Source organism: Delphinapterus leucas, chromosome 15, assembly GCF_059928025.1.
Source record: "Delphinapterus leucas isolate spDelLeu-1000000601 "Yukka" chromosome 15, BTC_Dleu_Yukka2, whole genome shotgun sequence".
In the NCBI taxonomy this organism is placed as follows: Eukaryota; Metazoa; Chordata; class Mammalia; order Artiodactyla; family Monodontidae; genus Delphinapterus; species Delphinapterus leucas.
The window spans coordinates 86,348,108-86,374,900 of record NC_143143.1 but is presented as its reverse complement, the minus strand read 5'-3'; positions in this window follow the sequence as shown (position 1 = coordinate 86,374,900).

Genomic DNA, 26,793 nt, shown 5'->3' with positions numbered 1-26,793 from the left:
CTTTTTCTAGGCTGATTCTCAGCACTGAGTGAGAAAAGCCAGATCACAGAGCATCTGGTATGATTTTCCATTTTTGTAAAGCTCAATCAACAAGCAAAACAAAACAATGAGTGTTACAGGAAATGATGAACACACAATTCCGTCAGGCAGGGGCTCCTATTGGACACGTAAGGGTCTATCTTTACGTTGGGAGCTTATTTTTCTATTCTTTAAAACACAGTTATACATTCTTGTTGGCATTAATATTTCATATATTGTTCAGGAGCCATCTCAGGGGGAAAAATACTAAAGTAAAAACCACCACACACACCAAATCAAAGGAGAAAAGGTCACCAGCCTGGCCTCTGATCCAGCCTGGAAAGTGTATTTACAAGTGTCCCAGCTGACGACCAGGATGGAGCAAGTATGTACATGTAGTCCAGGGCAGCGAGTCGTCAACCTCAGAGTGCATCAGAACCCCTGGAGGGCTTGTTAAAACACAATGCTGGTCCCCACACCAAGAGTTCCAGAGTCAATAGGTCCACAGAGAATCTGAATTTCTAACAGGTGATGCTGACACTGCTGGCCTGGGGACCACACTTTGAGAACCGCTAGGAATCATATAAGCCTCCTTGCTCTTCATTATCTCTTATGGAAACAGCCTCACCATTGCTTGGGTTTGAACCAGAGATGTTTCCCTCCTTTCAAAGTCCACTTACTAGAAGCAAGGCGTAGGTCAGATTGCCATCCTTGGATTCTAAGAAAGCAACATTTTGTGCATGTTCCTGACCACTTGCAGATAGCATATACGCCACGCAGATGCCCACAGAAGCCTGAAATCCAGGAATATGGTGGGCTATGACCTGGCTAGATGGGCCCCAAGCTCCCCTTGGAACCTCCGTACTGACTGTAGAAGAGAGAGGAGCCCGGGCTGAGCCCTGCAGACACAGCTGGAGGAGTCCCCACAGAGGCCAGGCCCTGGGGGGCTCCTGGGGCTTCAGTGGGGCCATGAATGTTCCTGTCTCCTATCTGAAGGCAGGAGAGCCCTCAGAGGCATCAGCAGAAGGAAGGCAAAGGGCTTTGAGGGTGCTGCTGCCTTGTCCCCAGCCCACAGGCTGCGTCTCTGGGAGATGCCACCTCCCGGGGTGCCCAGCCACTGATCGGAAAGGCCCCAATGAAGGAGGTGGAGAGAGTGCTATCAGAACCAGGCACCATGCTTTTTCAAGGCTTTGCTTCAGGCTGGATATTGGTCTGTCGGTTAACTCCTGGTACGTGTATAAAAGACACATGGAAATGCTGGCCCTGGACAATTCAGACCTGAAGCTTTCCAGATCTGCTTGTTCTAACTCACTCACCAGGAGAAACATTCCCTGGCTGCTTCTGCTCACCCATCACCCTTTTCCTGGTGCTTCCCAAGCTCCCCTGAGTCTGCACGTTTCCCTTGCTGCTGACCATGCTCAAGGCTTCCTTCCCGCTGTCCACGGGGCCCGGTGTACGCCCCATCCCTCTCAGGCCCCTGCATGTGCTGTGCCCTCGTCCAGACCTCTCTTCTCCCGAGATGCTGCCTGCCTGGCTCTTTCTTGCCTCAGGACTCAGCCCAAACGGCTGCTCCCCGGCCAGGTCCTCACTGATCTTGCTGCTAAAGGGAGTCCGGCAGCCCTGCTGAGTTTGCCCTCCAGCATCTGAGCTGCTCCCATCGGGTTAGTCACTTGCTTGCTGGTCACCCCTCTGTGGCCTGCATGAAGGCAGGAGCCCACTCGCACACCATGCTCAGAATCCCTGGTGCCTGGAACAGTGTGTGAGGGGTGGCCAGATGCTGGGCTGACCTTCTGGAGGGGAGACACTGCCGGTCCCACACCACAGCACCCCTTCTGGATGCCCTGGACCTGGTGCCCTGAACGCTGGGGGCTTGGAGCTGGACACGTGGAAGAGTGCATGGATGCAAAGCCCCTTCTCCCCTCACTTCGCACCTGCACCATTTCCCGGCTGGACGCTGGCTCTTTCTCCTCAGCCCCTATGCTCCTGTTGGTCTGGCACCGGCTGGTGAGCAGATGTCCATTCAAGGAAGGAATCGGGGCTAGCCTCCTTCACACGCGATCATCAGAAACCAAGTTAACATGGGAGCATTTTTCTCTTCCGAAAGCCGACAGACAGATGCTGTGCGGCTTAGAAGGAGGAGGTCCAGCCAACGTGTCTGGGACTCATCTGCCTTGATCACCAGCGCTGCATGCACCTCCCCCCGGAAAATCATACTCTGGAGGGATTTGCATGTACAACGTGCCAAGACCTTCTCTTACCTTGCAGTTCCCCAAGTTCGCTTTCCTCTTCTTGACACATTCAGTCCCGAAAGCTAAGAAATGATTTCTCCTCCTCCTCCTCCCCTGCCACAGCCCACTCGTGAGCTCATGTGTGCACACGTTTCTTGGCAAAGGGAGGCATCCACTCGTGACTCTAGAAAAGTCTAGAAGGACCTGGAAGGGTCTCCAGAGCATCCGGCGAGCCCCATGCTCCATGCAGATGGAGACTTAAGCTTTCGGTGGCCTCTTCTCTCCAAATCTCACCATGACAAACACCCCCAGGCCCCCAGGAAAGTTTCAATCTCAACTTCGCTGCTTCTAAACTCTGACACTGGCCACCCTCTTAACCAGGTTCCATGAGCTTCTCATCTACTGAGGCTGGACCAGAGCTCACAGGATGCTCCCTTCCTGGAATATAATTCTCTGACACCTCGCTCAGGATTCCTCCTGCTGCATTTTACCTCCCTTCCTTCTGTTGGAACTCTGTGGAGATGGGAATGGCCAGACTACATTCTTCTTGGGCAGCAGGTTTAAAAAATCATCAGTTTACATGTGTACACCTCTTATTTATCAAAACGTCCTTCCCAAAGTTGAGTTTATATGCATTTGATCGTTCCAGCTGCTTTTTAACAGATTGTGTAAAGATTTTTTTCTACTTTGTGTCAAATGCAGAAAGCCCCGTGACTCACCAGTATCTGAGGCAGAACTGAGCTCTAAGGAATATCTTTGTCCTTCTGACTCCCCTCCTCCTGGACTCCTTCTCCAGGTGGCCTCTTTCTGCCCCGGTGACATCCCAAATGGACCTTCATCACTGTGTTCCTCACAGTCTGCTTTGACCATGGCACCCTGGGCCGCGAGCTCCTAGACAGGGAGCATCTTATCTCTGCAGCCCTGGGCAGAGCCCTGTGCCTGGCTCACAGCAAATACAAATAAATGGGAACCATCCTGGAATGAATGGCTGATGGAAGGAGGAATTCGACTGGGAAATGACCCAGAGATCCCCACGCGGCCCCTCCACGGGCAAACGCCAGCCCCACCGGCATCTCTTCTGCTTCCTCCCACTGAAGGGTCCTCCCCACTTCCACCTCATACCCCTCATCCCTCTGAAAGGTCCTCGAGGGTAAGGAACTCATTCCTTCACTGTCTTACAACTCTGGTCATGCCACACACATGGGGCGCACTTTAGTGTCCTTTGCTCTTCCCAACAAATCCGGAATCTCATTTCCCCAAGATACTACATATACAGAGAGACTGTCTCCAAGGCAGCCTCGCTTGGATTTTAATGACTCTGGTTATAATTTGGGTTCAGTGGGAGAAGAAAACTGTGTGTGGCAGTTTACTTCTATTTGGATCTCACCAAGAGTTCCAGATTTCAGCTTTTGGACGTTATTTGTTGCTCCTTCCAGAAAGTCATCGTCTCTGTTCACTTTCCTTCCAGAGAATTTGTTTGATCTGCTGTCTTATCTCAGCTTATTACGGCTAATTACTCAATAAAGAACTTCTTTCCAAGGCCCTTCCCTGTAAAGTGCCATCTCGCGGGGTGGAATCGCTGTCGTCCTCTTGATTTCCCTCCATCACAACCGGCTTTCATCAGGACATGCCGCAGACTCTAATGGGAGCAGTGAGTGCAAAATGAATCCTTTATATTCCCGCCCTTCCCTTCTGCCTGTCTCTCTAAAGCTGAAAGATGAAGCATGTGGGAAAGGAGATGATGGCTCCAAATCCCTCGTCCCCAAAGAAAGGCACGGAGGGTCTGCCAGCGCCAGGGCCGCGGGCCGCATGCTTCATTTACCACTTTGTGGGGCAGAACAAAGACCCTAGCCCAGCCCTCTGTCAGCCCTTCACACACACCACGCAGGAAGCGGTGAGAACAAGCCAGCCTCATCACAACACAGGCCATCTGAGTGCTGGGAATTCAGGAGTTTTAAAGACGAGTGTTTCTTGAGTGAACCTGGCACTTGGATCCATATGCATTTTCCTGCAGGTTTTCCCAGGAAAGGGAAGGCGGGGAGCACATGTACACGGACATGTGCACACACACACAAGCACAGGCACACCCATGCACAGGGATACAGACACATATGCACGTGTGCATTCATGGACACACACGGAAACAGGCATGAACACAGACACATGCACACACATGGATATGCACACGCACATGTGCACACATGGACACACAGGAACACATACACTGATGCACACACTTAATTTCGGGGGGATGTGCAGACTGACCCTCGTAACAAGCCCCCCTTCACCGCCTATGAAAGTGAGCCCAGGACACAGAGTAAATAACTCACCAGGTTTAAGAGGGCCCTTCCTGTGGGGGTGATGTGTGAGTTCACTGTTTCTTTACGAAAAGAAAGCCAAGATAAGTCACTGACCCAGAAACTTCTCTTGGAATTAATGAACTCGGGCTGCCAGGGAGTAAAATATGGGCATGCTTCTTTGCTGGTTGCCTTCTGGGCACCTCTACCTCGCTCTCTCCACATCCTGGCTGCCCCACCTGAACTTGACAGGGGAAGGACGGCAGCACGGCAGACCCTCTGATTAGAGACCCCCTCCCCTGCCGTGTTCTAGCGCAGGGCATCCTGTGCCCAGAGGCCGGGGGCGCCATGGAGCAAGCCCTGTCCCTTCATCCCACCCAGGCTGAAATTGATGGCGTGCGTTTGGCAGGACGGCTCCCTGCGGGGCACACTGGTTTACGTGGTTTCATGTGGTTTCCTCTCCTTCAGCTCCTGCATTAATGGGATTGTTCCCTTTGGTAAGAATTACTGTCTTCGGCTTGAGGCCAGGCTCACTGCTGCCCTCAGCCTCTACACCAGCCCTTAAAAACAGAAGTGAACGTGCTTTCCAGACAATGTCTGCACGAGGTCTGCAACAGAATAGGGAAGGGCCATGCACCTGACCCTCTCCCAGAGAAATACAGGTCCATCTGTTTACAAGGGGCTGGACTTCAGGTTTTACCAATTAACAGTATAAGGCTGATGATTTAAAACGTCCTCGTTTCAACAGCAGAGCAATTGCAAGGGAGCTGATGGGAAACCTATAGCTCATTCAGCCTTTATTCGACAAGTATTTATGGAGTGTTTACTCCGCCCAGGGCCCTTTGATAGGCATGGGCATCTGGCGGAGAAACGGCCAGGCCTGGGCCCTGCCCTCGTGCAGCTTACAGTTCACGGTAAATACCACAGGACTGTGGGAGTGAGGCGTGGCCGATGCCCCTGTGTGCTGAGTGCGGGGCCCGGTGCTTCCGGGAAGCAAGGGGGCAGCAGGATAAAGACCCCACTGAACTCGCAGTCTGATGGGCAGTGGGAGAGGGAAGCAGACAGCACCACTGACCATCCCAAACTAACAGCCCTAGGAGAGATTTAGGGCCAGGGGTTTGAGACCTCTGTGCAGGAGCCACTCCTGTGGCTTAGCTCATGGGAATTTCTCAGAGTGTGCATATCCAGGCAGAGGACAATCAGGGCGATTCCTATTTATTAACATTAACACGTCTTATTGGAACTAACGGTTAAAACGCTAACATCTATAAACACTGTGCATTAGGTAAAACTGTTCTAAGTGTTGAACAGAACAAAAAAACTTTTTTTTCAAAAAAATTATTAACAACCACCAAGTGCTCAGTTATGTAGGTGTTGCAGCGGGTACCAAGGAGAAAAATAACAGAGAACCGTGGTTCCTGCTCTCAAGGATCACTGAATCAAAGTGGGAGAGGCCTGCTGGGCTTGCGGTCCTTGCTGGAGCGGGGTCTGCTTTGTGGGGCCTGCACAGTGTTTTAAAAACGTGTGAACTGTTGCCAATATTTGATAATGGTAGATTTCGCATTTAATTCCAGATTTCTGGCTTCTTCTGAAAAACATGAAGATCTGGCCAAGCTGGGCCCACATTCAGGGCTGCTGTGACCCTACGATGGGTCCTGGGCTGCCCAGTTTCTCCGGTTTCCCTGAGGGGACCATCTGGTCCCTGCAGAAATGGGAACATAGGACCATGATGGGTAAGAAGAGGCCACCACCACCAGAGTGGAGAACAACTCCTCACACCTGAGACCTAGGAGAGAGAGGGATGGCTTCAGAGAAGCTGAGAGGTTTCCCGACAGTCCAGGGTAGTGGCAACATGCAGGATTAGCATGAGCTATTGGTCAGCCATGTCCTTCTCTTCCTGTCTCACTCAGCCTCCCCCAAAGCCAAAAGGTCTGCTCGATGTCCAAGGAGAGGCACGAACAAGGAGGCATGTTTCCACCCAGCAGCACAGGATTTCTAGCAGAGCGCTCCCAGGTGGCGGATCTGGCCATGCCTCACCGCTGGAGATGTGCTGTCTGGGGGGTCTGTCGGATGAAGGTGAGGGTTGTGTGCTGAGCAAGCACCCAGCGTAGGACTTGGTGGCGAGCAGTACACCTTCCTGGATGATGCTACCCCGAGGAATCCAAACCTGCTAGATTCCTTCCTTTCTTAGAACATGGGGTCCTTGTAAGAACCACTTCTTCCTTCCAAACAGCTGCCAAAGGGAAGAGGTTGAACAGGAATAACCTCTTTGAACTCCATTTTACATTTTAAAAATCTGTCCAGTTAATCCCAGCCTCAATCCAATCTCCTGACTTTACATAACTATTCCAAACTGGCTGATTTTCAGTTGCTTTGGCTTAATGTTTTTTAAAGGGATATTTTCTAATAGAGGGGAAAAAAATTCCTTTTCATGCTTCACTAATGCAAAAACAGCTGAACCAATTTAGCTCAAACTTTCTCAATAGCTTGTTACAATCCTAATTAAAATATTCACATACGGCACAAGCTTTGGGGAATATAACATTGCACTGCCAATCAAATTCTGGCTGAATATTTACAACCAGCTAAAGAGAAAAGCAACTGCATGGCCTCTTGAAGAAAATGTAGTCAGACAATTAATGGTGAGGGGATTAATGCAAGTATGGGCCGTGGCATTTCTCCACTTGGCTTAACTCGTAAACAACTGGGCATAAAGACTCTCGGGGCTCTTGGCTGAAACGGGTGGGGTTAATGCAGAAGACCTCATTTACCCAGGATCTCCCAGGAAACGGTGGCTCTCAACTCAGGAAATGGCTGTATTGCCAGGTGGGAGAGTGTGGGCACCATAAGAGGACAGACTCCGTTAGAGACCAGCTGTGTCACGTTCCAGCTGCAGGATCCTGGGCAAGGGGCTCGACCCTCTACGCAGATGGGCTCCTCATCTATTCAGTGGGAATAATGACAATCCCCAATGAGAGACAGCATGTCCCAGCTCCCCACCGGGCACACAATAAATGCTCCATGAATGTCACTGCAGTATCTGATCATTCCACCTCAGTGGAATGCCCAGATCAACAAAAATTCCTGAAGTGAAAAATAGTAAAAAAAAAAAAAAAAAAAAAAATCAACCTTTCTGGAAACAAACTTTTAGCAAGTTCACGATAAGCTTCATGCCTTCTGAAACCCTGGGATGCTTTCCTGACAACCTGATCATTTCCAGAACAATCCATCAGTATCTAGTTCCCACCTTACGGGCTATGAAGAAGGGAGGGGATTTTCCAAATTTCCTAATGCTTTTCAGTTTCTGTGACTGCTGTGTGTTTGCGTGTGTGAATGTGTATGTGTGTGTGTGTGTGTGTGTGTACTGATAGGTACATAGATGCATAAATGACAGACTGGTATATATAGATGGAAGATAAACAGATACACATATATAATGCATAGGTAGATGCACAGATTGTGCACACACTCACACATAGATGTACACATGTCTACATGATTTTCCCTGTGTCTTAACCATCAGCTACTATTTCCCAGTGCGTGTCTTCAGCCCTATGTTTCTTCTCTTAAACCAGAAGACCAGACGGCTGAACGTGTGTGCAAGAGAACAGTCTTCGGCGAGGCCCGCCCAAGAGCTCAGATGGACTCTGTTTTCTGTTTTGGATGCATGTGGTCTTTTGCTTCATTTTTGGTGTTTGCCTTAGATGTAAAAGTCCCCACAAGAGCAAGATTGACCTGTATCCCCTCCCCATCCTCCCCTTGGTCCTGCCGAAGTCCCTATGAGCCCCGAGGACATGCAAAGCTCTCTGAATGACTATGCCTCCCTCCCATCTAAACACACACATTTTTTTACCTGGCAAAGGCAGAAAGGGAGACAAGTCCTCTGCTCCAGCCTCCCTCAACCTCTGCTTTCTTGTTCCTTTCGGGGTCTGCAATTCTCCAGGGAAGGTTCGTTCAGTTTTTACTGCCTGGACATTAAAGGTTTGGGAGCCTTTGTCAAAGGAACCGAAGTGGAGCGCTTTCCTCCCTGCTCAATGAATACGGCCACATTTGAGGGATTTTATCCTCACAGGAGCTGCCTTGGATATGCTGAGTGTGAAGCCAAAACCTCAAAGCCAGCAAGAATTAAGTTGGCTTTGCTTTCCTTTATGAGCAAATGGCCTATAAAATGTTAATGCATGACTCTTCAACGTGGCCGGCAACTCCTAATTAACGGGGTGTGCTTAGGTGTGGTAGCTGCCAGAGCACAGCCAGGGACAGGGTCCCTGGGCCCTGTTATCCCCCGCAAAAACCCCTCCTCAGCCTCCACCCAGTGCATCCCTAGCCCGTTTCGCAATCTCCTAGTTTGACGAGGAGTGTGGTCATCAAATCTGGGACAATGATTTATATCAAACAACGCAGCAGAAAGTACCATCTCGATGCCTGCCATTTGCAGGTACTTTGCTAAACCCTAAATGTGAATGGTCCTACTGATAGGTCTTCATAAGGACCCAACAAGAGTCGGTAGTTATCTCTAGTGGACATAACGGGAAACTGGGGTTCAGAGAAGCTAAGTTGCTAATAAGAGGTAAGGCTTGGAACTCAACAGGTATGGGACCCCGAGTCCAGCAAAGTGCCTGCTGGCAAAACCTGTGCTCTTCCTGCCCCCACGGAGCCTGTGGGTCATCGAGCCTCAGCCTTGGCACCATGGACACTTGGATGTGTGGGGAGGTGTCCTGGGCACCGGAGGCTGTTGAGCAGCATCCCTGGCCTCTACCCACATCCTCCCAGTCATGACAACCAAAAATGTCCCCAGACATTGCCAAGTGTCCCTTGAGAGCAAAATCACCCCTAGCTGAAAACCAGTGCCATAGAATTTTCAGAATCACTGCCCTTGCTGTAAATTCCATACTCCCCATATCTAGAAATAGGAAAACAAAGTCTTCTAACACTGAAACCGGAGATAAGTCCTCTAAACACACGGCAGGACCACTGGGGTGAAAAACCACCTTTCTCCACTGTGCCCAAAGATAAATCTCATTAATGCAGCCAAGCTAAAGAGCAATTTTCATTTTTAGATGTTTCTAAAGTGGCACATCCCAGGCTCTGACTTGCAGGGCTGCCCGTCTGTTGGAAGGTGAACTGGGACAAATCATAAATATTGCACTTTCATCAACTTTTACAGGTCAAAAAAAAAAAAGAACAAGACAAAGAAGGCAGAATTAACCAGAATTAAAAGATGGGCTACAGGGGGAGTGATTAATTTGAACGGTGTCCACTCTCAAGCTGTGGAATAAAATCTGGCTTCCTGTGAAGACTATATTCCGTGGACCCTCAGTACACTAAGATGGTTTACGAGGGAATGAGTTAGATAACAGTGGTGAAGTGAAATTACAGGCCAGAGTCACAGGCATCATGCAATTGCCATGATTTGGCACTTCGCTGGAGACTCTGAAATTAATTTGATTTATTTATTTATTTTGCGGTACGCGGGCCTCTCACTGTTGTGGCCTCTCCCGTTGTGGAGCACAGGCTCTGGACGCACAGGCTCAGCAGCCATGGCTCACGGGCCCAGCCGCTCCGCGGCACGTGGGATCTTCCCAGACCGGGGCACGAACCTGTGTCCCCTGCACCGGCAGGCGGACCCTCAACCACTGCGCCACCAGGGAAGCCCTGAAATTAATTTTAATGGAAGAGACGATTGTTAGTCGGGAGACAGGCTGCTTCAGAGACACACAGCGGCCACAGTCCCAGGCCCTGATGCCTCGTGCCCCGGGCACCACACTCCCAACCCTGAGATTCCCCCCACCTTCTAACCAAGCCTAGCCTCTAGTGGAGGAAGAAGCAAATCCATCATTTAATTCTTCAGAAACCTGTGAGGTATCAGAGCAAACTCAAGAAGTGGGGCATGTGGGGTGAGAAAAGTAGGGGGAACTCAGGCAGGTGAGGGCCCCCGTTAGGGGTCAGAACCAGGGGAGTGAACTTTGTCTTCAAAGTTGGAGCCGAGGAAAAGCAACATTCTGTCCCTAAGTGGTGGGGGAGCAGGGAAGCCAGCTCTCAGGTCCCCAGGGGCCTGATTCCAGCTGAGGCTGTCAGTCCAGCAAGACACGGGCAGAATAAATTGATCTTGGCGTGTTGTGCTTTAAGGGTTCAAGGTTTCCTGAGTTCTCTGACCTTCTGTGCCAGGTGAGAATGGAAAAGTGGCCCCATTTCTCACCTTCTGAGTGTCACACCTTCACAGGGTGTCAGGTTACATGCTGTGCTGTTCAGAACTCAGAAGAGCAGAAAAAGGCAGGCAACAGACTGCCAGAAAGTGAACATACTGTGTGACACATAAGAAATTAACATACAGCATATACAAAAAGCTCCTGCGAACCAATAAGAAAAAGACACCCCCCAAATATATTCAAGTAGTAACATAAATGGGCAATATAAAACATGAAATGTTCAACCCTACTGGCTATCAGGGAAATAAAAATTAAAACAAAATACAATGCCTTAATTACCAGATGATCAGAAATTCAAAGGGCTGAGAATATCTAGCGCTGGCGGGGTTGCCCAGAAAGAACACACTCATGTGTCCTTGTGGGGAATGTGAACAGGGAGAGTCATTTTTAAAGGCAAATAAGCAGTGTTTTTCACATTTTTAGGTGTGTTTACCAAATGTAGAAGGACACTGGTTGTAATAAAAGACAACACGGCAACAATCTAAGTGCCATCAATAATAGTTAAATACATTAGTGGAACATCCAAGCCACGGGACATGCTGCAATGTCTTTTTTTAAATCGGGAAATCTATATGTCCTGATAAGGCATGTACTCCAATATAAATGAAGCTTAAAAGCAAGTTGCAGAAATATATGTATAATAAATTCCATTTATGCTAGAGTAGGATGTACATAGGTTCATCTATTTATGTAAATGCATTGGAAAGTGGCCAATGGTCATCTCTGCCAAGGGGAGCGAGAGAGGAGGGGTGAACGGGGACCCTTAGGGTTTGCCAGATACTCACTGCATTGTCTGTGACAATGACAACATTTCATGTATTATTTGGCGGGGGGTGGACGAGAGAACGGGCAAAATTATGTCGAGAAGCTGCTCATGTGATAATTTTATATGCAATAATTTTTAAAAGTTTAAGATGGTGGGTAGAAAGGGAATTTGCAGAATAGTTTTCATTCAGCGGTTGCTTTCCCTATCGCACAGCCCCATTCAAATGACACCCAGGCCACTTCAGCCGCTTTTAGAATTTCACACTGAAGGGGGTATTGGCTGGCACAAAGCAACACCCACGGCCCGTGTGGCGTTTGCCTTCCTTCTGGCACTGGAGCCTCCCCTGGGCTGAAACCTGGTACCAATCATCACCCCCTCCTTGAAAAGATGCTTCCTTGTTGTGACACCAGTGGGGACCGGTCGTAGAGCTTACTCTCTGTGTCTACACTCAGGAATGCAGCTTATGCCTGGTCTGCACTTAAGATTTGCTTAGCCTAGGGCAAATTCTGTGTCTTTCATGATTCAGTCCCAGATTTGTACAATGTTTCCTTTCAACATTATCTCTAGAAAATAAAGAAAAGCAACATGCAGCATGGTCATGGAATAACAATTCCAAGGGAAGCCTGGGTTCCCAATTCCACATCTTTCTTATGAGACCACAAGGTTTCCTCACTCAAAACTGAGCCTTTCCCTTGAGGCCACACGCAGAGAATCCCCAGCCTCCAGAGAGGAGGGCAGAGATGCATCAGCCACAGGGCTGGTCTCCATGCACCTGGTCAGGGTCTCCACTGACCTCGGGTGTGGGAAGAATGGGGCCACAGTTGTTTGGGCTGCACTAGTGGGTGGGGCCATGTCCATTCCCTCTCCTACGTGACTGTCCCCAAACAGACTGTCCCGGGCACAGAGGGGCTGAGCGCTGGGCCAACCCCAACCTGGACATGGTTTGCTCCCCTGGAGCAAAGTATCTGTTGACCAGGTCTCCCTCTCTTCAGCTCATGCTTCATTTCCAAGGGGTCTTATTTTGCAGACAAATGGGCATGACTTTCCCCCTGAGCTGTTCATGAATGTAAATGTCATTACTCTTCAAAACAACCGGAGCACATTCCCAAGCTCCTGAAATGGAAACGGGCTCTGGGAGCTGCTGACCCTACCAGCCTCCCGACCAGAGTGTGTCTGCACGGAGTCTGCACCTGCCTCCAGCCCCACACCCACATCTCGGCCAATGGAGGAGGTGGAAAAATCACTCTGCTCGCCCCCCATGTTTCTTGGGGGGTTCTTCCTCGCCAACCTTGTAAATTAACTGACTCACACTTCAAGTGGCTGGTTTTTCCCCAGGATTCAATTCACAGCAAACGTTAGCCAGTGCTCAAGAGGGTAACTCCCAGAGTAGATATGGCACATCCCACCCACAGCAGGGATGGGTGGGATGAACCCTGGTTCCATTCTGCTATCTCCTTCGAACTGCCCAACCCCTCCTGGTACAAAGCAGCCACTGGGTGGGGGTTGGGGTGGACGGGGCACACCCCAAGAGAACAGTGGGCCCCCCATCATCCATTCGTGATGACAGTGATCTATCCTCGAGACCCCAGGCCAGCTCCAGAGATCTGGTCCATGTCCTGTGTAGCCCATGACAGAGTGTGATTTCCCAGCAAGAAATCCTGGATGCCAGGGTGACAGAGCATAAAGCAAGACAGAAAGCGGAATACATACTGGGTGACTGGGACAAAGCAAGGCCCTCCCCTGTCCCCGCCTCATCGGTCACAGAAGCCCTGGATGGCCGAGAAAGGACGGGGGCTGTGTCCTCCAGGGAGGTGGAAGCATGTGGGGCATCTCTGTGCTTTTTATAAAAAAATGTAGTTTACTTAAAAAACTAAAAACAGAACTACCGTATGATCCAGTAATCCCACTCCTGGGCACATATCCAGAGAAAACCATAATTAGAAAAGATACATGCGCCCCAGTGTTCACTGCAGCACTATTCACAACAGCCGGGACATGGAAGCCACCTAACGTCCATCGACAGAGGAGTGGGTAAAGAAGATGTGGCACATGTATACTAAGGAATATTACTCAGCCATTAAAAATAATGAAATAGTGCCACTTGTAGCAACATGGATGGACCTAGAGATTATCATAAGTGAAGTAAGTCAGACAGAGAAAGACAAATATCATCATATAATATCACTTCTGTGTGGAATCTAAAAAACACGACACAAATGAATTTACATACAAAACAGAAATAGACCCACAGACATAGAAAACAAATTTATGGTTACCAAAGGGGAAAGGGGGAGGGGAGGGATGAAATAGGAGGCTGGGATTAATGTACATGTACACACTACTATATATAAGATAGGTGAACAACAAGGACCTACTGTATAGCAGAGAGAACTCTATTTAAGACCTTGTAATAACCTGTAAGGGAAAAGAATCTGGAAAAGAATATCTATATCTATCTCTATATCTACAGATAGATGCTGTACACCTGAAACTAAGGCAACATTGTAAATCAACTATACTCCAATAAAAAAAAAATGTAGTTTGAAAACAAAAAGCAAAAACTAGGAGTTCCTAGAAACCTTGAGTTAATTATATTTAAAAATCCAAATGGTTTTCTCTTCCTTATAGGAAGTGAGAAGCAGTTATTAGCTGTCATCGGATTGCTTATTTCAAAGCCATGAAGAAAGTGACTTCTGAAATGCCGAAGTCTTTATGTTTCCAGAAGTCTTACTTTTCCTTCTCCACACCTGCCCGTCCTGCTGGGAGCCATAACCTCCATGCCATTTGGAGAGGTTGGGCCAAATCGTCAGAAGAAGAGACCATCAACTGTAAACTGATTCTGGATTCCTGCAGCGCAGGAAGTAAATGAAAATGAAAGAAAGTGAAAATGACGTTCTCATTGGAAGTTTGGTTTTAAGGTTCAAGAAAGTTTGGGCTTTCTTGAAAGAGAAAGAGAAAGAGAATTGTTGGCAATAATTGGCAATAATTGCAATAATTCCTCGGTCAAGGGGGCAAACGATTTTCTACTATCTCCTGACTCCTCCACTTCCAATGTAGAAATTTTTACCATTATGGTGAGAAAACAGCCCAATGGAAGTCATCATGGTACAGGCTCACTTGTACACAGAAGAAAGTTTTCTCTGATAAACACATACATGGGTTTCTGGAGTTTTCTTTAATCATGTAAAGGGCTATCCTAATTTTACAAAGTTGCTATTCACTCTGGCGGATAAGACTTGAGAGCTCCAGTATAACCTGGTGATTCTCCGTAGGAATCTTCACATACCCTGAGGCACCGACGGTTCACACCCCCGTAGGCCAAATCAGCTGGAGTCAGAGAGACCGAGGTCTTTTTCCAAACCAATAAAGCACAGCCTATCCTCTTGAGACAAAGACAGTCTATTCAAGACAAAGGGAGGTGAGTTGACATTTCACAAACACTCAAGCTGGGTGTATTTTGCTTTATAAGCACCTGCGATGCCTGACTTAGCTGAACCGCATACATCCAGGTGTGTGATGAATGGGAAAAACCTTCATTGTCTCTCGCAGTGTTCATTAGAGGGGAAACAGGAAGGTCTAACTCATTTTCAATAACACGGACAGCTGCCATTAATGATTCCTTCTGAGATTTGTCATAGATATTTGTATTTAGTCACCACAGGAAGAATTGTGGGAGGTCCCTGTCCTGTCATTTTTTTTCCCTTTGGTAAAGTATGAAGTAGGAAAAATGTGTTGATTTTTTTCCATTTAAGCGAAATCCAAGTAAGAACATTTAGAACAATCTAAAACAGAAGGCTTTTCTAACTGGATCACAGGCATATTGCTAAACACAGGTCAGCCACCACACGCCGACCAGGGCGAACTAATAACATACATCCACTGAGTGTTCTGCCAGGTCAAGGATGGGTTGGGAAATGGTTCTTTTAGATTAAAGCTAAGGTCTTGGGGCCACGCAGGGGATAAAGCTGCGAGGCTGGCTTCATGAATGTCAGGTTCTAATAACCGGAGTCGGCGAGTCAGGGGTGCTGTGGGATCCTGCTGTGAGGTCAGGACCCTCATGGGGTCCTGGAGATAAAAGAGAAAAACATGGTTACCAACCTGGAAGAACCCACAGGCTGGTGAGGGAGACAGAGGAAACCAAAGTATGAGACAGTGTGATGTGTGGCTTATTAGCTGCATGTGCCAATCAGTGGGAACCAGAAAAGCTGGAGGGCTGCCCCATCTGTAGGTGTGTGATGGGGATGAGGGACAGACTGGCTGCCACCTGAATATGGAACCAGTAGGACCTGCATCCTATCCTGAGACACCTCCCCAAGGCCTCTCCCCTGCAGGATGCACAGCGGCGATGGTGGCTCCCCCCCGACCGCCCCCCCCCCCGGCGCCCACTCCACGCCTGCTCCTGTAACCCACGCTCCGGACACAGATCCTGGTGAAGAGCCTCTAAAGCCTTCCTGCTCACTCAGAATGGAACCCAGACTCCCTGCTGTGGCCCCGACCTCTCCAACCACAAACAGCATCCTTCCTCCAACTCACTGTACCCCAGACACGGGGACCTTCTTGTCCCTTTAGGACTTCCGGTCCATCCCTGTCCCAGTTCCTCTGCCCCTGCTGTTCCCTCTGCCAGGAACAGCCCCACAGCTTGACTGAATCCATGCCTGTTCCTGGCCCCGGGAGACCCGTCCTGAGCACTCAGTCTGAGGCAGAAAGCAGTTCCTGTCATACCGCCTGCTCTGTTTCCCTCATAGCACCCTCCTAGGTGAAATCACCTCACTCAGGTTCTTCCTTGTGTGTTTTTGCCTCTCCCCCGAGAATGTGATCCCCAGGAGGAAAGGAGAATTTACAGCTGAAATGCCTAGGAAAGTACTCGGTCCAAAGTGGGTGCCCAGTAAATGTGTGTTGGGTGGAAACAGTACCTTGGACAGCACCCTGCACAGTTCCTGTCATTCCTGTCAGCAGCACTGTCCACCTGCCCAGCACAGAGCCTGTAACTCAAAGCTCAGGGTCCCCTCCTGAGAACTGAGTGGTAGATGGTCCCTGAACCTCCTTTCCTGCTTCCACTTAGGTCCCAAGCACACAGATGACTACCAAAGTCTCTCTTCTCCCAACTGTAGTTAAAGGTGACAGTAAACCTGACAGTTTACTCAACACTCGCTCAGTTGAATAAGATGAATAAATTATTAGCACTGTCCCAGTCAGGCTGCCTTCCACGGTTATTACAGATTCGACATCCAGGCATCCCACACAGGCACAGTTCCTCCACCAATGTGGCCTTCTTTTAGCCCACACTATGTTAAGCTAAGTAAAAATTAAACACTGACCGTTCAATGAAACACACTCCCAATGAGATGCGGCTACTTAATTACAGGGACTAACACTGCTTCTAAGAACCGGAGGGTTTGGATGTCACTGGGCTAATAATTGCTCAGAGGTGTCATGTGATGTTTCACAGCTACTCCAAGTAAGAAATTAAAGGAGAAATGGCATGCCATCCATCTCCATTTCACTGGGGGAGAAACAGCATCTTTATAGATGAATGTATCTAACAAATATGTCAACAATGAGGGAAACAAATTAGGACTGGCACAAAATACTCATACAAATCTATTCATATTTCTCATTAGGAGAATGTTGACTCTTGGTAGTTTGATCATTTACCAGAAGGGACAGCTAGGAACCAAAATAAAAAGATTTCTGTCCCTAACATTATCAGAGCATAAGTAGTCCTACCCTAGACTCTTGCTATAATCCCACTCACTACACTGCAGAATTGAGCATCACGATAGGTCCTGGACCCCAATTCTACAGATAACTGGCTAGAGCAGAAAATTACTTTGTTTCAAAGGAGTTATACCGTGTCCCTTAGAATCTAATGATTAACTGTTATATAATTCTACTTATTTTGTCCCTTTATAGGGTGACTTCATAGTATCAATTTTAAACTTAGGAAAGTCTTCTTTTGAGTGTGTATCTATGAATTTGTGTTGGTATCATAGTTCTCATCAAAAAATTAAAATATTAAAGTTGAATAGAAGACACTGGAAGATAAGGACTCAAAATTTACAATGAAAAATTAATATAGGAAATGTCAAAATGTATAGACCTTGTAAATTAATAAGCACCAGGGAAAAGCAACTCCTTACTTCTTAATGAACAGGTAGGTTGGTCCCTGGCTACCTCGTCACTGGGAAAAACAGCAAAGCTAGGAAACAAAAATACTTGAGGGCGTCCATAAGAAAGTAACAGACGTTTCAATGAGTTACCCCTCTCTCTTTCCATCTTAACACTTAGTGTATATGGTATTTTAAAAATCACCTCAAATCCCTTCTGAATATGGACAGAAGAATAAGGACAAGCAACAAATATGGAAAACCCAACAGAGTAGCTAAATAATTCCCAAACCTGAGGTAATTCCAGAACAAACATGTAAACTGAGGGCATATGACTACTCTCTCTCTCGTGTGACCCTGGTGGGAGGAAAGCCTTACAGCAGGTCCCTTCCAAGAAAAGCACAAAAATATACCCCAAGAGGGAGGTGTCCCTGTCGGCCCTGGCCAGCACTGTCCTACTGACCCCACGAGGCCGGCATGACCCACCTCCTCTCCCCATCAGGCATCTCTCTGCCTCACACCGAACACTCCCAGGGAACTTCCAGGAAGTCCTTGGTACATGTTAAGATTTGTCTTGCCTCTGTGGCTTTGTCCAGGGTTCTTCTTCCTCCTGGAATATGCCCTCTTCGTCCTTCACGGAGATACAATCCTTTAGGTCTAAGTCAAGTCAGTTTCTCAGGGAGCCTTTTGCTGTTTATTTGCTTTTTATCTCAGCCCTACAGTGCCCAGCGGACGTGACCAACTGTCATTGCTGTGATGGGCACTCTACTATATGATGCTGACACAATGGCCCACACAGTCTTGGAGCTGAGAGCCTAACAAACTTGCATCAAAAAATCCATCCATTCATAATATGAGCTTTGAAAAGAGCCTTAAAAGGCACAGGTGCCAGAAGAGCAACGAACATCTTCAGCCAGGACGCTGGTATAAAAGAAGTCACTAAGCCAGCCCACAATAACATTTTCTGAGCAAAATGTAAACCTTTCCAGAAGGTTTACACTGACAGCCTGGGGTCATTTGTTACTGCAACCATAACTTACCGATGCTGATTGATACCAGAACCGTGGAAAGTTTTTATGCTGGAACACAGGGGAGGGAGGAGCAAGAAGACAGGCAACTACACAAGCTCTTGCTGGAATCTTATCCACACGCATGAACCTAGTCCCCTGAACACATCCTAACTGCTGGTTGAGATCTGTCTGGGTTCCCACATGGAGACACAACATACACACACACACGCCTGCACACACATTTCCTCACAGAACTGTTCAAATATTCTAGTTAAATACTGTTCTTTTTATGTTCTTGGCTCCCAGCCAATCTCTTGAGATAAGCTGAATGGAAATTATTTTTTGGCAAGGACTATGAACCTGAAGTTTCTTTTACCTTAATTCATAATCGTTTGCATCTCATTTTCTAGCCTAGAACAGATATTCATCTCCTCAGGTCCACACGACGTTAGCTGAGTGAAAAAACTCTTCAGGAACATAATATATTTCACAAGAGGTATAAACAAATGCTCGCCTCCCCAGCTACAGCACAAAGCGCATCTTCCACCTTCGCCAGCAAGCAAAGTTCAGAGATGACACCATGAGCCACTAGAGGTTCTATGGACTGATAAATACGGGTACCTCCAGAAATCAGGCAGAGTGGCCTTTTCCTCATAGTTGGTGAGTCGTTGGTGAGGATCAGAGCAAAGGTACCTTTGACAGCATTAGGCCATGGCTGGATGCCTTCAAATATTTAGGATTCTTCAGTTCCTTGTGTTACCTTTTTTAAAAGGCTGAATGTACATTTCACTTAAGATGGCATCTTTACATGCGGCCAGAATTGCCATGCAGAATTTTAAAACAGAGACTCTTCCCATTTCCCAAATCCATCTGCTATCCCTAATCCAGCTCCCACAGCCTGGGCGATTTGGGGGAAGCCACTTCTGCGTCAAGGAGATACCCAGAGACAAAAGTGGTCATACAGGGCGTCCACCCTTGCCATCCACCTTCCCCGCCACAGCACAACAAACGGTCTAAATCACGCAGCTGAATCTTCACAGTCTCTGCTCTTCCAGGGAGTTAAAGCTCACCACCCTTCAGACCCGAAACGCAGGACTGGCAGTGACCCATGATCCTGTCACAGCGTCACCAGGGCCAGCAGGCCTCACAGACTGTGGCCTGTGCATTTTCAAGGAGTTTTATGAGCTCTAGACCTTGGATTAACAACCAGGCTTCAGCGTGCTCCCCGAGTCCACTAATCCTTACAATGCTACTTCTCCCCAGGGCCAAGGGAGTAAGCAAGTGAGGGCTGGCCACTAAGAGCCCTGAAACTTGGTCTTTGGTCCGTCACCGTTCATGCTTCTCCCTCTCGCCTTAAAGATGTTCTGCACCGAAAACGGTCATAAAAATGCAACAAACAGATGGGTTTACAAGACTCTCTGCCAGTCACTTCCAATTACTCAGCTTCCTATTCGTAGCACATGGCAATTAACCAACAAAGGTGTTTATCATCTTAGAAGAAGGAGCTCTGGCTGAGGAATCACATTATTCACCAATCTTCTCACTGCTAGTTTCCAAGACGGCTAAGATTAGAGATCCCCATCTCCTTCCTCAACTCCAGTTTGTCTTAAATAAAGACACACACACGTTAAGTGAATGAAACCATGTAATCTGCTCCCGACAGTTCTGTCAAACCAAGGGAATGCTGTGTGGGGACTGCTTCACAACTCCTAAATTTGGTCACTGGTAGGCCATACGATTCGCTTTGTCAGTGGAGTCCTTAACGCCTCCCCTGAGTTTCCGTAGTTGAAGCAAAAGTGCCACAGAAGTAGTAACAATGACGAACATTTATTGAGAAAAAGCCACGGGCTGAATTTTGTGTTGAGCACTCACTTCACCTCCGTTTGAATCACAACCAAGGGAAGTATCATCCACCATGTAACTTCTGTCTTGGAAACGGTGGGACGGTGCACAGAGCAACCCTGCAACAGCGGTCACACACTGGGATGCACTTGCCCGGTGCTCATCCTCCATCACCCTGGGCCAACAAGCGTGCTAACTGTGGAGCCCAGGATCGTGCCTTTCAGAGGAAGATCTGGGGTTTTATCCTCACATGGGAGGGAATCGGGCCGCTGCTCTACAACGGAAAGGTTACTTTCCATTCCACGGGAGACATAAGGACACATCTTAGAGTTCGCACTCCAAAACTGTGATCACGCATCTGGCCAACGGAGCCCTTGATGGGTAAATGCCAGATGTGATGATTTGTGCCTCAATATTTGGGGCTTGGTAGGGAAACAGAATCAAACACAAACCCAAAAGGGTAAGAAACGTCATTTGTTTTACGGCATGCTCTAAATTCTTGGCCCAGCAATTACTTTAGGATGAATAACTTTAATATGAGTCATCACAGAATCTGATCTAGAAAATCCAAAACACCATCCCTCCGGCAAGATCCCTGAGAGATGTCTTTGTTTATCCACCCAAGATGGCGACGCCCTTATGTGGTAAACAGAGGGATGCTGGCCGGTGGCCCGCTGCTGGAAGGCTCTGGTCGTGGCTAACGCATCCATATGCTCACGTAAACCATCTCCGTGATGCCCCCGCTGGTTTCTGTGACCTCGGGACCAGAACGAGCCTCCTTCCTCATCCACCTGTCGTGCTCCAAACGGCTGACCTCCGTTCCTTTGCTAACTTTCCTTCCCTACCCGGCGACCCTCTTGTTGGGATTACTTGTACAGTTAAATAGTATTTTCTAGTCTCCCATTTGACTTAAGGTTTTAAATGATGGGATTACATTTACCTGGGTTTTTTAATTATGTCAAAGAGGCTTTCTGGGAATTACGATTTCTTAATTAACTCATCTTTTTAAACTCGGTAATACTCTTTTTATATTCATATAATGAACTCGGAAGCAATAAGATGGCATTTATAACATGCAAGCAAATAACTCTTTAAGAGTATGACTAATTCAGAGGGCTTTTCCCTTCAAACATTCTAAACTGGCTGTTCTATATGGGGTTTTGAATTCACTGCTCTGATCTGAGCCTGTGGAGGGTCCCTTCTCAAATTCCCCATCAGATAATAAATCCCTCTAAGGAATATGATGTCCAGCCGTGCCTGGGAGGGAACAGAGCTTGAGAAAACACCAGAGTGTCCATGTCATAGGTCTGGAGAAAGGCAAGGTGCAGGCAGAAAACGTATGTCACGACCTGTCTCAGAATCCTCTACAAAGTCCTATTCAGCACACCCCAATTTCTATCTAGACCCAAGAATTCTACCTCTTCTGAGAGATTCTGATGTTCAAAAACAATTATGTAAGATCTCTTCAGATCCATAACATGACCAACAGTGTTTACTTAACTATGAAATATCTCATAACCTGCAAAAAAGTGCAAGAAGTAATCATACACACACACACATGCACCACCTAAATGTAAGAAACGAGAAACGCTAGCTTTTGATCTCAGGAACGACCACACATCCCAGTGGGAGCCCTTGCTGCCCACCCTCCTCCATCTCGTCTCCTCCTTCACATCAGCTGCCCCTATGTGGAATTTGGTTTGTGTGTCTTCTCTCCTCATGTTTATACTTTCATGGACCTAGAGCTGTCACAGTCAAACAAGGACAAATATCATATGATATCGCTTACACGTGGGATCTAAAAAAATGGTACAATGAACTTATTTACAAAACAGAAAGAGAGTCACAGATGTAGAAAACAAGCTTATGGTTACCAAGGGGGAAAGGGTGGGGAGGGATAAATTGGGAGATTGGGATTGACATACACACACTACTGTACATAAAATAGGTAACTAGTAAGAACCTACTGTATAGCACAGGGAACTCTACTCAATACTCTGTAATGACCTATATGGGAAAAGAATCTAAAAAAGAGTGGATATATGTATATGTACAACTGATTCACTTTGCTGTACAGTGGAAACTAACACAACATTGTAAATCAACTATACTCCAATACAAATTAATTAAAAAAACAAACAAAAACAAAATGGTATTAGGATAAACAGTTATGAAAAGAATAAAAAATATTACAATTTTGCATAAAAAAGAAAATATAGTATTTGAGGGCATTTTGAAACATATTAATGATACCATTTAGTCAATATCGCTCTGCAATTTTTGTGTACATTATGTTAGAGATTTATCCACGGGGATATGTATATAGAAATAGTTTATCACACAATTACACTGTTCGAATATGCCACAATTCACACATTTATTCTCCTATCATTGGACATTTTGGTTTTGTTTGATTTTGCCATTATGAACGATTTGACAGTAATGTTCCTGTGTATTTTCCTTGGGGACTTGTTCAAGAATGTCTCTGGAAGATATACGTAGAAACAGCAAATTCACTTTAGGACGTCCACAAGCATAAGACCAAGGACAGGATTCTCTCTAAAATTCTCCAAGATGATGTTATCATGGTCCTAAGGACTGTCCAACAATTAAAAAATAAACACTTTCCAGAGAGCCATTAGTATAATTACAAAGCTCCCTTCCAATTCCAACTTAAATCTTTGCATTGGGCAAGTGTTTGACATTATTATTGAAAATAAACAGTAACGGTCAATCAGGGACTGATGAGGTTGGAGGGTCTGACTCCGCGAGTACAGGGCAGTTAAACGTGGGTGGTCACAGGACCGGACAGAGGAAGGAGGGGCTAGTGTCTGGGTAAAAGATACAGCGAGAGCCCTGTCTTAGATCCCAGCCCGCCTGCCCGTTCTCTGGTTCCCTTTCTCCAGAGAACACGTCTTCACCGCGAGAAAACCAGCCTCCCTCACTCTACCACCCCCATTCTCGCCCAAGTCTTATTTACAACTGCTCAGTCTGCCAAGACAGAATGTTCTCCTCTGAAATTTTTAGTTGCAGGAAAAAAAAAAAACTTTTTGCTGGTTCTAAAACCCTGATTTTCTTCTCCTCAACCTCTTCCCAATCTCCCTTCTTGAAGTATTTGATAACGGGCTTCTTAAAGTGTTTTGAAGCAAAGTCTGTAGAAAAGGAATAGTTGAACCATGCTCTGCAAAATGGCTGATATTTCTCTCCTGGGTCAGACCAAAAAGGCAAACCTAGCCCGTGATTTTCTTGGGAACGGCTAGAGGTTATTCCAGCTATTTGAAATCTCTCCCTGTCTGTAGCTTCTCTGCAAGCCCCCCACCCTCACGCCCAGCCCTAGGAGTAAAACCTCACAGAAGACCCCAGTGAGGAAGGAGTAGGAGTCCTTGGATAGCTGCCCAGTTAATAAGAAAACTGTAAATGCTACTGTGAAATAAGCAAACTAATTAACCCCCTGCAGTTTGAGAAAACTAAAAACCCCCGGGGCAGAAACTCACACATTTCAAAATTACCAGGGGAAGGAAGGAAGGAAGCGCCGTTTCTTTCTTCACAGCAGTGCAACTTGGTGGTGTGGCACAGCTTGGAAAGCATGAAACTTCGCACACACAGTAAAGGAAAAATCCCAGCTCAAAGACAGAAATCTTAAAGATGACAAAGGTCACAGAACAAGATGTCAAACCTCCCAAACACGGGGTACAAGGTAGCACAGTGTGAACGTCTGAGGTGGACGCCCTCAGGGACAAGGCTTTGCAAACAACCCACCTAGCCTCTTGAACGTAAACACTGGAGAAATTTTAGGACTAGCCCAGGGGGTACCTGTCCAGGGCCATCCTCCTCCTCCTCCTCAACTTCACCCTCCTTGTCGTCAGCAGCACCACTGTTAAGATCATCAGTATCTCTGTTTTTAGCATCTCCATCATCATCTCCATCCTTACTACCCTCATCACCGTGTCATCCTTCTCGTCATTACCATCACCACCATCACTACTATCAACGTCATCGACGTCGTCATGTTCTTCATCAACACCATCGTCCTCGTCCTCGCCACCATCTTCTTCCTCATCGTCACCTACGTCATCACCATCACCTGACAATGCACTCTGCCAGCCACAATCAAGAAAATAACCCCCACTTAACAGTAAAGCCCCTGCCACTCAGAGAGAAACAGTAACTTATCTGGGGCCAAGAAGCGCAGTCAGGATTCCAGCCCAGGCCCGTTTTTCTCGAGCTCTTGCTGTGAGCCTCATGGAGAGAAGGACCATGGTTGTTCCCAATCAGCCAGACTGAGGCCGAAATCTAACTTCCACCCAGAGGCCCTGTCCTTCTCCGTGTGAGTGGATGAGTTTCTATACTGGGTGTTGTTTCCACAGAAGAGAGACAGGGAGGGAAGAGAGACCCTTCCCTGTAAGGTCCAGTGGGGGAAGGAGGGCAGCGAGAAAGGCTCCAGCCCCTCAGGGGCTCCATCTGATTCTCCAGGACTTGGGCCACCTGCCCTCTGCAGTGAGGACTGGAGATTCTATACTGACAACCTCCCCCATTTTTGGTTAAAAAGAAGCTGGTCCCTACACACACACAGGGCTGCACATGGGAGGTACTGGCCTCCTTCCACCAAACACTTAGTGAGGACCTACTGTGGCCACAGGATTGGCCCTGACCAAGGGAGACTGGAAGAGGCCCATAAAAAGGCCTTCCTGGAAGGGAACAAAAAGGGATAGAAAAAAGACCATGCAGTATGCTGGGAACAGGTACCAGGAGATAACAGGCCAGAATTAGTGAAACACTCCTACTGAACCACAACAATGCTGATGGAGGAGAAGGAGGAGTTCACAGCCTTACTACGTGCTAGGCACAGCGCCACGTTTCACACACACATCATCTTACTTCATCCTCAAAATGACCCGCAAGTGAGGCAGGCACTGCTCTTACCCCATTGAATAGGTAAGAAAAACAAGGCTTAGGGAGCCAGCTCTTACCAAAGTCACTCTTTAAACATCCCTGGCAGCCGAGTCAGAAGGTAAAAACCCTTTATAGCCCACTCCCCAGCAGCCACCAGGACCAAACCCTGCACTGTGGCTCCTGGCCAGGGTGATGCTTGGGTGAGACCCACTGTGTCCTCTGCTTTGATGCTCTCCACACAGGGAGTTCTCCGACTTCACACAATGTATGAATCCCATCTCAGAGTGAATTTTCTGCAGATTCTTTCACAGGAAGCTGAGTCCTGGATATTCAATATGCTTTACTGTCTTATCAGGAACAATGGTTTGTGTAATCAGGGCCCTAACAGGGCCACCTCTGGGCGGACAGACCACCTTGCCTGGCTGAGTACCTGGCAAGCAGGCATCCAAACCAGGTGTGCTGTATCCATGGCAACATAATCACACTTTGCGTATCACAAAAAAGGTGCAATTAAATGTTTTAAATATCGGATCCACGTGTCTGGAATCTTTAAAAGCTTCACGTGTGGCTTATTCCTAAATTTCTGAACAAAGTGAATATAATTACCTTCGATCTCCCTTGGACCAGAAACACTGCGACTTTAGCTATTACACGGAAGAGAGAAAACTGCTGACTTGGGCCCTGCTCCTTCCACTTCGGCTTGGCCAGTAAGGAGAGAGTCAACGCAAACACTCGACATTTGTCCACAGCCACATGCCCCCCACTCCCTCATCTGTGGAGCCACCACGTTACAGGGAGTTGTCGGATGTCTTATTTCATTAATGTCCTGCAGCAGCATTACTGCCACCATCACGCTTAGTAATAAGACGCGCAATACTGCTCACATTTGTCGAAAGGACTCTGAGACCTTAAAAGTGACTGAAGCCTCTGCCACTTCCTTGCGGTCCCTTCAACCAGGGAGGGCGGCCTGGTGGCTTCATCTCAGCCGGTGAGAAGGAACGTCCTCGCTTTCTTTCTGGGTGTGCTTTGTCGGATGTTGCACAGTCTCTGGTCCTATACTGGGAAGGTCTCATTCCCACACCACGGGGTAAGCCCCTGTAGGCAGCCTCCATCCCACAGTCACTTGGGGCTTCGGAGCACCCGGACAAAACCAGATGGGGCAAGCCCAGGGGATGATGCTTCCGCTCAAGGCCTGTTCATCCAGTGAGGTTTGAGCACCTACTATGCACCAGGCATGGGCACAGAGCACCCTTTCTCGTGGAGGAAACGGACAACAAACAAACCAGGAGGGTAGTTTCAGAGCCTGGTGAGCACTGTGCAGACATAGGAAGAACACAGCATGGAGAAAGCAGAAGGGAGAGAGGGGCTGAGGACCACCCACTTCAGACCACTGGTACCCAGACAGGAAGGGCAGGGGAGGGCACTG